The sequence below is a fragment of the Cherax quadricarinatus genome, chromosome 30 (genome assembly GCF_038502225.1).
Source record: "Cherax quadricarinatus isolate ZL_2023a chromosome 30, ASM3850222v1, whole genome shotgun sequence".
Classification (NCBI taxonomy): Eukaryota; Metazoa; Arthropoda; class Malacostraca; order Decapoda; family Parastacidae; genus Cherax; species Cherax quadricarinatus.
The window spans coordinates 83079-98639 of NC_091321.1; the positions used below are offsets into that span (position 1 = coordinate 83079).

Below are 15561 nucleotides of genomic sequence, written 5' to 3' on the forward strand. Positions count from 1 at the left end.
AGTTCTTATTCTTGTTTATTTCCTCTTATCTCCATAGGGAAGTGGAACAGAATTCTTCCTCCGTAAGCCATGTGTGTTGTAAGAGGCGACTAAAATGCCGGGAGCAAGGGGCTAGTAACCTCTTCTCCTGTATATATTACTAAATGTAAAAGGAGAAACTTTCGTTTTTCCTTTTGGGCCGCCCCGCCTCGGTGGGATACTGCCATTGTGTTGAAAGAAAGATTCATAAATATGTGTTAAGTTTTTATATTATATAGCAATCTCTTTCCCTACTAATTCTTCTTTGTACAATATTATTACAATCACAGCTAAGCACTAACACCACAAGTCATACACTAACTATGCAAAGCAATATACAGTGGTACCCTGAGTTTTGAACTGCTCTCGACTCGACCAATTATGTAAGTGTATTATTGTAAGTGCTTTTCTAAGTGTATTTTTGGGGGGTCTCAAACGGACTAATCTAATTTACATTATTCCTTATGGGAACAAATTTGTTCAGCAACGGCACTTGAACAGCCTTCTGGAACGAAGAAAGTTCGAAACTCAGGATACCACTGTATTATAATAAAAAAAAAATACTAAACCCACGAGAGTCGCCAAGCAATATAAAGAAACAAATTTAGTCATGGAAAGACAGTTCATACTTAAACTACTGCTATATGTAACACACACTTAAGTTACATTTAGGGGACAACATGTTACTACAGTGTCTTTCCACTAAATGATTTTGAAAGTTACAAGGACAGGATTATAAATATTTTATTAAGGTCATTAAATATTAAAAAAAATTTCATTGGTTTATTGTGTAGCATTTACAAAAGTGGGAACATCAAATATAATGAACATTCATATATAAAATCTACCTTATGCCCACTACTTTCTTTCCCTTTGTTGATATCTGAAATATCCTTGAAAAAAAAATAATCAAGGGGACCAACTGCAGTGCTCCTGTTTTGCTGCATGTAAATTAAAAATCAATTAGAGCACTAGGGTAAATTTTTAAAAGGCATCTGAATTGTTTGTCCTTTGGGTGAAAAAAAATCAGGTTAGCCAACACTTGACACTACAAGTCTGGCTGGTCAGGTACTCACTTGACACCTCAAGTGAGTGCCTGACCAACCAGACTGTGGTTCATATGTGGGTTTGTATGCAGCTGGCAGTAACAGCCTGGTTAAGTGGGCCCTGATCCACCATGGGGGCACTGACCTGGAACACCCTCCAGGTATACAGTAAACATCATATATATATATACATGTATATACATGTGAATAATCACACAGATAATGAGAATGCTCACCATAATTGTTTTAAGCAAATGAAATATGGTACTCATCATTGAAGTATGCTGGCCCCACCTACCTAAAAACCACAAAATAGGGCATCCCCCTGCACTCTACAACATCCTTAAACAGTCTAGGAAGTGATTAACACACATTCACCAGGGTTTCATGGTTTAAATTCAACCCTGAATCATGGTGGCATCCTAAAGCCATGGGAGTGGGTTGATATCCTTCCTCTAGTAGATCTCACTATCACAGCCCAGAGGTTCTCAACAGGGTTCAAGTTTGGGGAATATCCTGGCCAGTCACTGAAGAAGTGAACAAGAGATTTCAAGGTGTGCCAAGGAGAACTGTCTTTCATAAAAACTTTGCACCACAGTGTGTGCAAGATTTAGGCAAATAATAAGAGCAATTCTAGGAATCTTGTTACAGTTAACATTAGTGAGGATGTTTTTCAAGGCTTCCCTAGATGTAGTTTTGTTGTAAGCATGTCATTAACATTGTCCTCAAAGAACTGACACAACCAGGTCCTTGCTGGACTCTCACAGGCATCAGAGGCTTCTGCTATTTCCTTTGTTTGATGGCCTGCCTTATGTAATCCAATGATCTTTGTAATTGTCTCATGACAGTTACTTACTCCTCTTATTTAACCCTTAAACTGTCCAAACATAGATCTACATTTTTACCCGTAGGGCTCCGACCTTTATTTTCCCCATAAGAAAGAATGTAAAAAATGTAGATCTACGCTCGAAGTGCTACGCGAGTGAACGTAGAAATACGTTTGGACAGTTTAAGGGTTAATTCAATAGCCAGAAACGACTGATAAACTTGGTCCTCACAATCACACAGTACAGGGGTGCCATGACAAAACCATCCACCACACAGCACAGGGGTGTCATGACATGACACAAAACTATCCACCACACATTACAGAGGTGCCATGACACAAAACCATCCACCACACATTACAGGGGTGCCGTGACACAAAACCATCCACCAAACATTACAGGGGTGCTGTGACACAAAACCATCCACCACACATTACAGGGATGCCATGACACAAAACCATCCACCACACATTACAGGGGTGCCGTGACACAAAACCATCCACCACACATTACAGGGGTGCCGTGACACAAAACCATCCACCACACATTACAGGAGTGCCGTGACACAAAACCATCCACCACACGTTACAGAGGTGCCATGACAAAACCATTCACCACAGAAGCCTGGAATGCACTTAATATGCAACCAGAAAGTAGTCTTAAGAATCCCACTTTGAGTTGCAGAACCAGCATAATTTTTCTCACTGACAAATCTACCAGGATGAGGTATTACTTTGAACAATAAATTATGATAGGTGCCTTCCACTGAGCATACTTTTAATTGAGTTCCTCTCCTAACCTAGTATATCACCAGGTTATCCTTCCTCTCGATGTACTTCTTACATCTCCTAGGTACTGACAACTCTCAAGTATGGAGGATAAGAGAGTTTATATCCTCTCACACCTGCTTAATGGCATTCCAGTGTGGTGATAGTAGTCATGTCCATGACATGAAGCTTACACTTAATGAGGTTCCAGAAGTTCTCTATTGGATTTAAGTCCAGTGAGTTACCAGTAAGATCATCAAAGGTTGAAACTTCACTATCACTTATCCAATTATTTATGTCTTTGGAAGTATGATGACAGGCACTGTGTTATATACAAATGTTGCCCTGGCACATCTTGAAACTGTCAGCTAATAGTCTGCTGAAAGCATACTTATGCATTTACATATTTATGATGCTTACTATATAAGGTAATCTACACATTAACATTCAAGCTAATTTATTAAACTGAATCATATATTTTTAATTATGATACACAACAATTTACAATTAGATTCACATTAGATAATAGCATCTGGGAGCTTGACCTTGGTGGGAAGTGCTGGTGCTTGGAGATCATCCTCATCGGTCAGGCTCAGTCGGGTCAGGTCCTCGGGTCATACCAACTTAACCGGCATGGACATTGGATCTGCTTCCACACTTAATCCATTCTGCTGACAAATTTTGTTCATTTTAACTCATTTAAGAAAATAAGGTTCCTATATTAATAGCTCATAAAGCCTTACATGGGTGTGAAGAATGGGTTGTTTATATTGCAGCAAGGAGGAGACTGGAGGCAGTGGAAATGTCATATCGGAGAGAGGGCAATGTGTGATGTGAATATAATGCAGAGAATTTGTAGCTTGGATATTAGGACAAGGTGTGGGGATACTGAAAGTGTTACCCAGAGGGCAGAAGACAGGTTGTTGAGGTGGCTCAGACATCTAGGAAGAAAATAGGATGACTTGGAGGATGTATAAATCTGTAGTGAAGGGAAGACAGGGTAGGAGTCATCTTAAGAAAGGTTAGAGGGACAGAGTAAAGAAGGTTTTGTGTGAGGGAGTTAGATATCCAGCAGGTGTGTGAGTGTGTTAGTAGTGGAGGCAAGCGGTTTTTATGACTGTTGGAGTGTGAGCAAGGTAACAATTATGAAGGGATTCAGGGAAACCAGTAAACTGGACTTGAGTCCTAGACATGGGGTAGGGATGTTTGCAGTTTTGAACTGTAACATCAGTTCCCCTCTGGCAAGACAGTGATGGAATGAGTAATGGTGAAAGTGTTTCTTCTTTTTCAGATCATACTACTATGGTGGGAGATGGCTGGCGTGTTTAAAAAAACAATAACACTCTCTTCAAGAATGCTCTGATACTGAAAGGCTGTGCGAACAAATTCAAACTACCTTTCTAAAATTCAATTTAAACCTCATTAACTGCACTCCATTTATGACCCTTATGGGTCTAGAGCTTTCCCATCATTATCCACTGGGGTCTAGATCTTCAAACAATTACCCTTTCAATACCCAACTTCTAGGATCATCTTTCCCAATTTTATTCTCAAGCTCGTTCTTTTACGCATAGCTAAATTGGCCTTCCTTATTGTGGAAAATTTTTTAATTTTCCGAAACTATAGTGCCTAATAGGTGTTTAATGTGTCTATATGGGTCAAAAATGTATTTGAAAATAAGAGTAGAACCAAGAGCTCCCTTTGCGCATGCGCGGATGTGCGGGGGGGAGTGGCGGGTTTGTTTTGAAGGTGGAGAGGAAGCGGAAAAGGCATGGTACCACGAAATTGGCATTCACGGCGGCCTAAGGATTAATATAGGCCTCATTTCGTAATAGGAAGTGTCGTGACTGTTCCTAGTGGAGAGTGAGGGAACGTGATTTACGGGACCACGATAATAGAGTGGTAAAAGGTGATTACGGGTAGGACCGGGGGTGACTGACGCGTCGTCCTGGACTGAGCCCCGGGAAAATTACCCTTGGTTTAATCATCACTCATCGGTCTCAGATCTTAATGGAGTGATCTCTAATGTGTATAATAATTTGAGTCATTAAATCGTCTTGTGAATTGTAATGTAATTAAGGATAATAACGCTAAGTTAAGAGAATATGTGAAGTGAAATAAGTCGTTTGCTCCGAGTGAACACGCTAGACCTCGTTGTTAACGAGACGAGGAAAGGGAAACTCCTTGAGTCACGACGTCTAAAGCAGGACAAACCAGCGGATACCTCGTCCTGCTGGAATGAGAATCGTGTCGGTGTAGCAGGACATCGAAAATGAGATGGTGAATCAAGAAATGAGGAATATCAATCACCCACAGTTAAGTAACCCTTCTAGTTATAGCAACCTTAGACTGGCCAGTGGTGGTATGTTATAATTAGATAGGTTATGAGTGATCCAGCTACATCAAGTGACCACCAGAGAACATCTGGTAAGTAGTGGGATTATGTACAAATGTTTTCCTTGACGGATGTATCCAGGTGTATCCTACCCCCCTCCCCTTCATTCAGCTAAACTAATATAATCTATACAGTCCACAATTAATTAGTAGCACCGTACTTGTGGGTGCTACCCAATCCATACTGGTCTCGGATAGATATGGATAAGATTGTGAGGTCGAGGGGACCACTTGGTGCGACCAGGGGTGGTTAAGTTTTCTCACATGTCTACACGGGGTGACTACGGTAAACAATATGATTGTCTCCCAATGAGATTACTGGTATGTATATAATGTTGAGGTACATACAGGTAAGCACCCTAGAAAATTTTCCATATCTGCCCGTTGGTCCTTCGAGAACCGGGTGCAATCAGTGAAAAAATTAATTGAATTAATTACTTAATAATTAAGTGACTGATTGAAGGAAGTGGGTGTAGGGTGCACAAGTTTAATCGATCGTGTGATGGATGACAATTAGCCCAATTAATTGCTAGCACATGTGTGGCTAGGATATACAAGAGTAAAGTGCAAGAATTACTCTTATAAGGCGCCTACTTAAGTTGTATAATCAGTGATTAATAATTCTCTAACCATGACTGGATCTAATGGAGTTAATGTGGCTGACAAGTCCGTGAATTTTAGAGTAATGAAAGCATCATTACAGGCTATTAAAAGCCATGTGACGAAGGCATTTGATTTAGTGAATCAAAGAACCGTGAACCCTAATGAATTAAAGTTATATTTAGATGCTTTAGAGAGTAGATTTGATTGGTACAAATTGTGGTTTAAAGACTGTGAAAGAGATCTGCTAGAGAATTGTACAGATGGAATGGAAATGAATGTTTTAATTAATCAACATTACGAATTGGAAGAAAAACTGTCTTGTAAAAGTAAGGCTTTGAATAAATTAAAGGGTGTAAGCCAGGCAGTTGATCAACCTATTAATGCAAAGGGTGTGTTTGCCAAAACCTCCATAGTACGGTCTGGAGGAAATCAGACTAGGTCGGCAGGAATTAATTGTTCAATTGCAGACCAGTCAGCCAAACAGTTCTAAGGATATAACACATAATGACTCTGAAGTATCTGTCAAGTCTCAAAAGGGAAAAATAATCCCAGTGGTAATAATCATAGTTAAGAGTTAAATAGGCACATATCAAGTCAGGAATCAGTAATAGTGGTTCCTCACATCAAGGTAAGAGGAATAAGTACTTCAGTAAGTGTAACCCAGTTAATAAGAGGTCAGGCAAGGAAAAGAGAGACTGCCTCTTCTGCCAGGGTACTCATTTCACTAAAAATTGTAATGCCTGTAATTCATGGGATATTAAAGTGGAAAGAATGAAAGAACTTGACAGATTTATCAGATGTCTAGACAATCATAATGTAAAGGATTGTCATACCAAATTGAACAGTTGCTATCAATGCAACAAGGGAAAGCACCATACAGTTATGTGCAGGGTTGTATGTGATTCTTATAATAATGGTGACAATAATGATAATGTTAATAACCCTGACACTACAGTGACTGATGTAAAGGTTGCAGCTAATGGCAATAATGATGGCCTAGCTGAGGTAGCCTTGCCGGTGTTGGATGTAAAAATTCAGGATAAAGGGCATAAATCCAAAACCATACGGCGTCACTCTCCTCAACACTGGTACGGGCCATGTAATATATGGCAGACTACCGCCTAGTAATAATGACTAGAGGAAGTAGTGAATACGGTCACGGTGTCTTACTCATGAAAGGTCAACCCAGTACAAGTATTCTTCTATCGAGAATGATGTTGAACCAGTCTAATTTGTGGGAGCTGGACAGCATAGGGATTAATGTAAATGAGGAAAGTCCAAATGATTCCTTTACTCAGGAACAATACCTGAAGGATGTTAAATGTGAATCTGGACATTACTGGGTGCGACTTCCGTGGAAGCTTGACCGTCCAGAATTACCTACTAATTATAGGATGGCGTATGGACAGTTAAAGGACCCAGCTCTGCGAACTGAGCAAGACACCAAAATTGTTGACTGCTTATAATGATATAATTAATAAGCAGTTAAATAATAAATTGTTCTTACTTCAGGCGACGATAAATGCATACCTTAAGTGCACAGGCGGTCCACTGAGCGAAGTAATTGGGTAAATAATCTTATGTGGACAATTTCCGGGTGTGACGTCAACTGAAGAGGAACTAATGAGGATATGTGAAGGGGTTAATGAAATAATGAAGAAATGTGCTGGGACTGACTTGGGATACTGAGAGACTTGTTATTGTTAAAGTCTCAAAATTCCAGTATGCCCAATAAATTAATCCAGGGAGCATAGGCTTATGCCCCTGAGAGAATGGAACACTAATTAGTCCATTTTGAGGGATCAATAAATATAGATGGCCATGGAGTTGGTGCCTGTATGCAGTAATGTGCTGGGGCTGACTTGGGATACTGAGAGACTTGTTATTGGTAAAGTCTCAAAATTCCAGTATGCCCAATAACTTAATCCAGGGAGCATAGGCTTATGCCCCTGAGAGAATGGAACACTAATTAGTCCATTTTGAGGGTTCAATAAATATGGATGGCCATGGAGTTGGTGCCTATATGCAGTAATGTGCTGGGGCTGACTTGGGATACTGAGAGACTTGTTATTGGTAAAGTCTCAAAATTCCAGTATGCCCAATAACTTAATCCAGGGAGCATAGGCTTATGCCCCTGAGAGAATGGAACACCAATTAGTCCATTTTGAGAGTTCAATAAATATGGGTGGCCAGTGAAGATGGAAAAAATTGTACTCCACATTATGTAAGTCGTCTAGCAACGACCTCCGCCCGGCCGCAGTGTGGAAAATTTTTTAATTTTCCGAAACTATAGTGCCTAATAGGTGTTTAATGTGTCTATATGGGTCAAAAATGTATTTGAAAATAAGAGTAGAACCAAGAGCTCCCTTTGCGCATGCGCGGATGTGCGGGGGGGAGTGGCGGGTTTGTTTTGAAGGTGGAGAGGAAGCGGAAAAGGCATGGTACCACGAAATTGGCATTCACGGCGGCCTAAGGATTAATATAGGCCTCATTTCGTAATAGGAAGTGTCGTGACTGTTCCTAGTGGAGAGTGAGGGAACGTGATTTACGGGACCACGATAATAGAGTGGTAAAAGGTGATTACGGGTAGGACCGGGGGTGACTGACGCGTCGTCCTGGACTGAGCCCCGGGAAAATTACCCTTGGTTTAATCATCACTCATCGGTCTCAGATCTTAATGGAGTGATCTCTAATGTGTATAATAATTTGAGTCATTAAATCGTCTTGTGAATTGTAATGTAATTAAGGATAATAACGCTAAGTTAAGAGAATATGTGAAGTGAAATAAGTCGTTTGCTCCGAGTGAACACGCTAGACCTCGTTGTTAACGAGACGAGGAAAGGGAAACTCCTTGAGTCACGACGTCTAAAGCAGGACAAACCAGCGGATACCTCGTCCTGCTGGAATGAGAATCGTGTCGGTGTAGCAGGACATCGAAAATGAGATGGTGAATCAAGAAATGAGGAATATCAATCACCCACAGTTAAGTAACCCTTCTAGTTATAGCAACCTTAGACTGGCCAGTGGTGGTATGTTATAATTAGATAGGTTATGAGTGATCCAGCTACATCAAGTGACCACCAGAGAACATCTGGTAAGTAGTGGGATTATGTACAAATGTTTTCCTTGACGGATGTATCCAGGTGTATCCTACCCCCCTCCCCTTCATTCAGCTAAACTAATATAATCTATACAGTCCACAATTAATTAGTAGCACCGTACTTGTGGGTGCTACCCAATCCATACTGGTCTCGGATAGATATGGATAAGATTGTGAGGTCGAGGGGACCACTTGGTGCGACCAGGGGTGGTTAAGTTTTCTCACATGTCTACACGGGGTGACTACGGTAAACAATATGATTGTCTCCCAATGAGATTACTGGTATGTATATAATGTTGAGGTACATACAGGTAAGCACCCTAGAAAATTTTCCATACTTATATTTCTTGAAATTTTAACTTAATTCAGGAATAAAACTCACTACCATATTCTCATTATTTACTAACCGTCTCAATGACTTACACATAATATATAACTGCCCAAGGAAAGGAACAGTAACATTTAATAAGTTATTCCAACCTAACAAAACAACACTTTGGTAATTATAGGTGCTCCTTGAAAAATATCCTACGCAGGATATGAATATATAACTAAAAAACTACTCTCACTGAATAACTAACTAAATCAATAATTACTATAACTAAATACTAGTACAGTAGGGTCCAGCTTTATGGCGTTCCGCTAATATGGTCATTTCAAATTATTACCAAAATTCTCCATACGGCTCCCCTCACCTGACTTTCTAATATGGTCACCGCGCCCCACCCTGTTTGTTTACATTCTATGTGAGATCCGTAAGCACTAAGTCTCTCCATTATGCCTGGAAACTCCAAAATTTCAAGTGTTTTTAAAAGTCATTTTATATATACGCTGATAATTATACTTATGTATACCTGTACCTAAATAAACTTACATACTGTGCTGGCATGCAGGTACACATTGAAATCAGTAAGAGTGTCTTATGTCTCGAGACACCATATTAGTAATGATAATAATAATCACAGTCTCATTAAATGTCGTATATTACGTTAATATACGCATTTTCATTAATCCATCTATGATATTTTTTCAAAATTATACAATAAACACAACGCATAACATATAAAGATGATAAATACACCCCCCAGTAGAATAAATAAACATAATTATGAGATGTGGTAGCCAGACGACTTGCACAAGTGATGCCATATTAGAAATGATAATAATAATAATAATCATCACCGAGTCTCATTAAATGTCGTATATTACAGTAATACACACATTTTCATTAATCCATCCATGATATTTTTTTCAAAATTATATAATAAACATGATACATAACATATAAAGATGATAAATACACCCCACAATAGAATAAATAAAGATAAATATGACTCTAGGTAGTAGGTTGGTAGACAGCAACCACCCAGGGAGGTACTACCATCCTGCCAAGTGAGTGCAAAATGAAAGCCTGTAATTGTTTTACATGATGGTAGGATTGCTGGTGTCTTTTGTCTGTCTCATAAACATGCAAGATTTCAGGTACATCTTGCTACTTCTACTTACACTTAGGTCACACTACACATACATGTACAAGCATATATATACACACCCCTCTGGGTATTCTTCTATTTTCTTTCTAGTTCGTGTTCTTGTTTATTTCCTCTTACCTCCATGGGGAAGTGGAACAGAATTCTTCCTCTGTAAGCCATACGTGTTGTAAGAGGCGACTAAAATGCCGGGAGCAAGGGGCTAGTAACTCCTCCTCCCGTATAAATTACTAAATTTAAAAGAGAAACTTTCGTTTTTCTTTTTGAGCCACCCTGCCTTGGTGGGATACGGCCAGTGTGTTGAAAAAAGAAGAAGAAGGATTGCTGGTGTCTTTTGTCTGTCTCATAAACATGCAAGATTTGATCAGGTACATCTTGCTACTTCTACTTACACTTAAGTCACACTACACATACATGTACAGGCGTATATATACACACCCCTCTGGTTTTTTTTTTATTTTCTTTCTTGTTCTTGTTTATTTCCTCTTATCTCCATGGGGGAGTGGAACAGAATTCTTCCTCCATAAGCCGTGCGTGTTGTAAGAGGCAACTAAAATGCCGGGAGCAAGGGCCTAGTAACCCCTTCTCCTGTATAAATTACTAAATTTAAAAAGAGAAACTTTTGTCTTTCTTTTTGGGCCACCCTGCCTTGGTGGGATATGGCCGGTTTGTTGAAAAAAAAAAATATGAGACATGGTAGCCAGATAACTTGTACAAGTGACAGCAAGAATAACATTTTCTCTAGTCCAACATAAGAGAAAAAGTGTTACTGGGGGTAACTGTAAAAACTTATTCCTTTCGTATGTAAGTTTATTCAGGTATACACAAATACAGTTACATAGATTATCATACATAGCAGCATGTGTAAAGTACCTAGGATAACCCAAAAAAGTCAGAGTGACTTATTTCTATTGCCTTCATTCAGAGTGTCATTTCTTCTAAAAATGGTGTTACATGAGAATGGGAGTGTTACTCTTTATTTATTCCACCGTATCAATGTAGAGACAACTTGTACACAATGTAATTTGTACACAAACCAGACGTGTATGCCTGGCTTGTTTACAAAACTGGAGTTCACCTGGTTTGTTTACATAACTCTGCACCTGTCCTCCCTCATGTACTCATTCTCTCTCTCTCCCATTTATTCGTTTTATCTCGTTTACTCACCCAACCCTACATTAAGACTACAAATATTTAGTAATGAGTGAACTGTATATGCATTTTATTGCTCTGAGATGCTTAAATATCATAGAATAGTATATGTGGGTGGGGTGATCTGGCTGACTACCATACACACCACACTCGATTTCATACAATAAATACTACTCATCTCACCCTAGATTAAGACTACAAATATTTTAAGGTAAGAATGAGTGAACTGTACATGCATTTTATCGCTCTGGGATGCTTAAATGTAATGCAATATTATGTGTGGATGGGGTGGCCTGGTATGGTAGCCCAGCTGGCTACCATACATACCACACTTGATTTCTTACAATATACAGTGGACCCTCAACTAACGCTATTAATCCGTTCCTGAGAGCTCATCGTTAGTCAAAATAATCGTTAGTCAAGTTAATTTTCCCCATAAGAAATAATGGAAATCAAATTAATCCGTGCCAGACACCCAAAAGTATTGAAAACAATTTTTTTAACACATGAGATATTAATTTTAATACACACAAACTGAAGAAGACATGCACAGTTACATGACACTTACCTTTATTGAAGATCTGGTGATGATTGATGGGATGGGAGGAGGGAAGAGTGTTGATGGTCTTAGTGTTTAGAAGGGGAATCCCCTTCCATTAGGACATGAGGTGGCAAGTCCTTTTTCAGGGTTACTTCCCTTCTTCTTTTAATGCCACTAGGACCAGCTTGAGAGTCACTGGACCTCTGTCACACAACATATCTGCCCATAGAGGCCTGTACCTCCCATTCCTTTATGACATTCCTAAAGTGTTTCACAACATTGTCAGTGTCACCATTAAACACTTGTTCAGGTTTCAGTCCTTCACTGTCTATGTACTCCTTGAATTCCTGCACATATTTTCAGCTGCTTTTTGGTCCAAACTGGCAGCCACACCATGCCTTATCACACTATGTATGCCACTACGATTCTTAAATCTCTCAAACCAACCTTTGCTGGCCTTAAATTCACTCGCATCACCACTAGTTGCTGGCATTTTTCTCATTAAATCGTCATGCAACTTCCTAGCCTTTTCACATATGATCGCTTGAGTGATGCTATCTCCTGCTATCTGTTTTTCATTTATCCATACCAATAACAGTCTCTCAACATCTTCTATCACTTGCGATCTCAGTTTCGAAAACATAGTTGCACCTTTGGCAAGAACAGCTTCCTTGATTGCAGTTTTCTTGGCCACAATAGTAGCGATGGTTGATTGGGGTTTTGTGTACAGCCTGGCCAGCTCGGAGACATGCACTCCACTTTCATATTTAGCAATGATCTCTTTCTTCATATCCATAGTAATTCTCACCCTTTTTGCTGTAGGGTTGGCACTAAAAGCTTTCTTGGGGCCCATGGTGACTTATTTTGCAGGTGCAATCACTAAAAAGGCTGTGATAATATGAAATGTTCCGATTGTATGCTTGGAAGCGACCTCGGTGGCTGGCTGGCTTGTAAACACTGGCCAGAAGTGGACGCGTTTCAGATGGAATGAATAGTGTTGGTCGAGTTTTTTAGCGCTAATTGAGGCAAAATTTTTGCGATAAAATGTATCGCTAGTCAAATTTATTGTTAATCGATGCCATCGCTGGTTGAGGGTCCACTGTACATACTTGTCTCACGCTAGATTAAGACTACAAATATTTTAAGGTAAGTAACGAAAGTATAGTAGTACCAACACTCTATTATGGGTGTGAAGCTTGGGTTGTGAATGCAGCAGCGAGGAGGCGGTTGGAGGCAGTGGAGACGTCCTATCTTAGGGCAATGTGTGGTGTAAATATTATGCAGAAAATTCGGAGTGTGGAAATTAGGAGAAGGTGTGGAGTTAATAAAAGTATTAGTCAGAGGGTTGAAGAAGGGTTGTTGAGGTGGTTTGGTCATTTAGAGAGAATGGATCAAAGTAGAATGACATGGAGAGCATTTAAATCTGTAGGAGAAGGAAGGTGGGGTAGGGGTCGTCCTCGAAAAGGTTGGAAGGAAGGGGTGAGGAAGGTTTTGTGGGCGAGGGGCTTGGACTTCCAGCAGGCGTGCATGAGCGTGTTCGATAGGAGTGAATAGAGACGAATGGTATTTGGGACCTGACGATCTGTTGGAGTGTGAGCAGGGTACAGCAGCAGCAGCAGCAGCAGCAGCAGCAGCAGCAGCAGCAGCAGCAGCAGCAGCAGCAGCAGCAGCAGCAGCAGCAGCAGCAGCAGCAGCAGCAGCAGCAGCAGCAGCAGCAGCAGCAGCTGCAGCAGCAGCAGCAGCAGCAGCAGCAGCAGCAGCAGCAGCAGCAGCAGCAGCAGCAGCAGCAGCAGCAGCAGCAGCAGCAGCAGCAGCAGCAGCAGCAGCAGCAGCAGCAGCAGCAGCAGCAGCAGCAGCAGCAGCAGCAGCAGCAGCAGCAGCAGCAGCAGCAGCAGCAGCAGCAGCAGCAGCAGCAGCAGCAGCAGCAGCAGCAGCAGCAGCAGCAGCAGCAGCAGCAGCAGCAGCAGCAGCAGCAGCAGCAGCAGCAGCAGCAGCAGCAGCAGCAGCAGCAGCAGCAGCAGCAGCAGCAGCAGCAGCAGCAGCAGCAGCAGCAGCAGCAGCAGCAGCAGCAGCAGCAGCAGCAGCAGCAGCAGCAGCAGCAGCAGCAGCAGCAGCAATATTTAGTGAAGGGATTCAAGGAAACCGGTTATTTTTATATAGCCGGACTTGAGTCCTGGAAATGGGAAGTACAATGCTTGAACTCTAAAGGAGGGGCTCGGGATATTAGCAGTTTGGAGGGATATCTTGTGTATCTTTATACGTATATGCTTCTAAACTGTTGTGTTCTGAGCACCTCTGCAAAAACGGTGATTATGTATGAGTGAGGTGAAAGTGTTGAATGATGATGAAAGTATTTTCTTTTTAGGGATTTTCTTTCTTTTTGGGTCATCCTGCCTCGGTGGGTCACCCTGCCTCGGTGGGTCACCCTGCCTCGGTGGGTCACCCTGCCTCGGTGGGTCAACCTGCCTCGGTGGGAGACAGCCGACTTGTTGAAAAAAAAAAAAGTAACGAGTGTACTATATGTCTATTTTACTTTTTTACTGTTTTTAATGCCTAGTTCTACTGCTAACCCCAATGGAAATAAGTCACATTGTCTGACTTTTTTGGGTTATCCTGGGTACTTTACATATATGCTGTTATGTATGATAATCTATGTAACTGCATTTGTGTATATCTGAATAAACTTACTTACTAACTTAATATATGTTAGTGTAAACTTGTTATCTAGTATTTGTATGCATTTATAAGGGGAAAAAAGGGTGTTCCACTTTACGGCGATTTCCGCTTTACGGCGGTAGCCTGGAACCTAACTTGCCATATAAGCGGGGCCCTACTGTACTGTAAAGTAAATAAATAAATACAAGTTTATCCTATCAATAAATGTACAGTACAAAAGTTTTAAAGTTTTTTTTTTGCACCACTGTAAAGGTGAACCATCGTAAAGTACACTACAATACTTATACAGGATAAACAGCAACTTACTGTATAACCCTTGGCCTTAGGAGGAGAGGCAGTGGTGCACACTGCGAAGATAATGTACACTGTTGTGAGGGAAAAGTTCAATAGATAGGAGTAGAGATATAGTAACGATAGTTTTATTGCTGGCTACTAGTTAAGGTAGGGTAAGTCACGCTCCCGTTTTCCCGCCTTTTCTCCCCCACCCCTAAAGTGGTAGTTTCATTGCCGGCTACTAGTTAAGGTAGGGTAAGTCACCCTCCCGTTTTTCCCGCCTTTTCTCCCCCACTCCTAAAGTGATAGTTTGATTGCCGGCTGCTTGTTAACGTAGGGTCAGTCTAGCTCCCGCTATCCCTTCCCCTCCCTCCCCCCCCCCGAAAAGTGACGTGTGGGGCTCTGGTCAAACAGTAAATCACTCGACTCACAGCTCCCAACACTACTGTAAGTACATGCCTGCCTTGTATTCTAGTGGATTTATTGGTTAAAAGCTTCACTTTTGACCAATAATAAACTTAGTCTTTTCAGCCTTGCTCTATGTTGACTGTTGTAATAATCACATCTTTTAGGTATCAAACTTACCATGGAGAGTGATTATTTAAGCAGTGGGTAACCTGTCTGTCTTTCCAGCTTGGATGTCAGAGAGGGTCACCTGGCAATCAACGAGCAGA

The 15561-nt window shown here is 40.9% G+C and overlaps 1 long non-coding RNA gene across 1 annotated transcript; it reads right to left on the reverse strand.

The window, feature by feature from the left end:
- Window positions 1-787: 787 nt before the first annotated feature.
- On the reverse strand, window positions 788-14984 carry LOC128697162 (uncharacterized). The gene is made up of 2 exons (XR_008408258.2): window positions 14921-14984; window positions 788-3326 (listed from the first exon to the last, which is right to left on the reverse strand). It is a non-coding gene; the product is annotated as an uncharacterized lncRNA (long non-coding RNA).
- Between the last annotated feature and the right edge of the window lie 577 nt (window positions 14985-15561).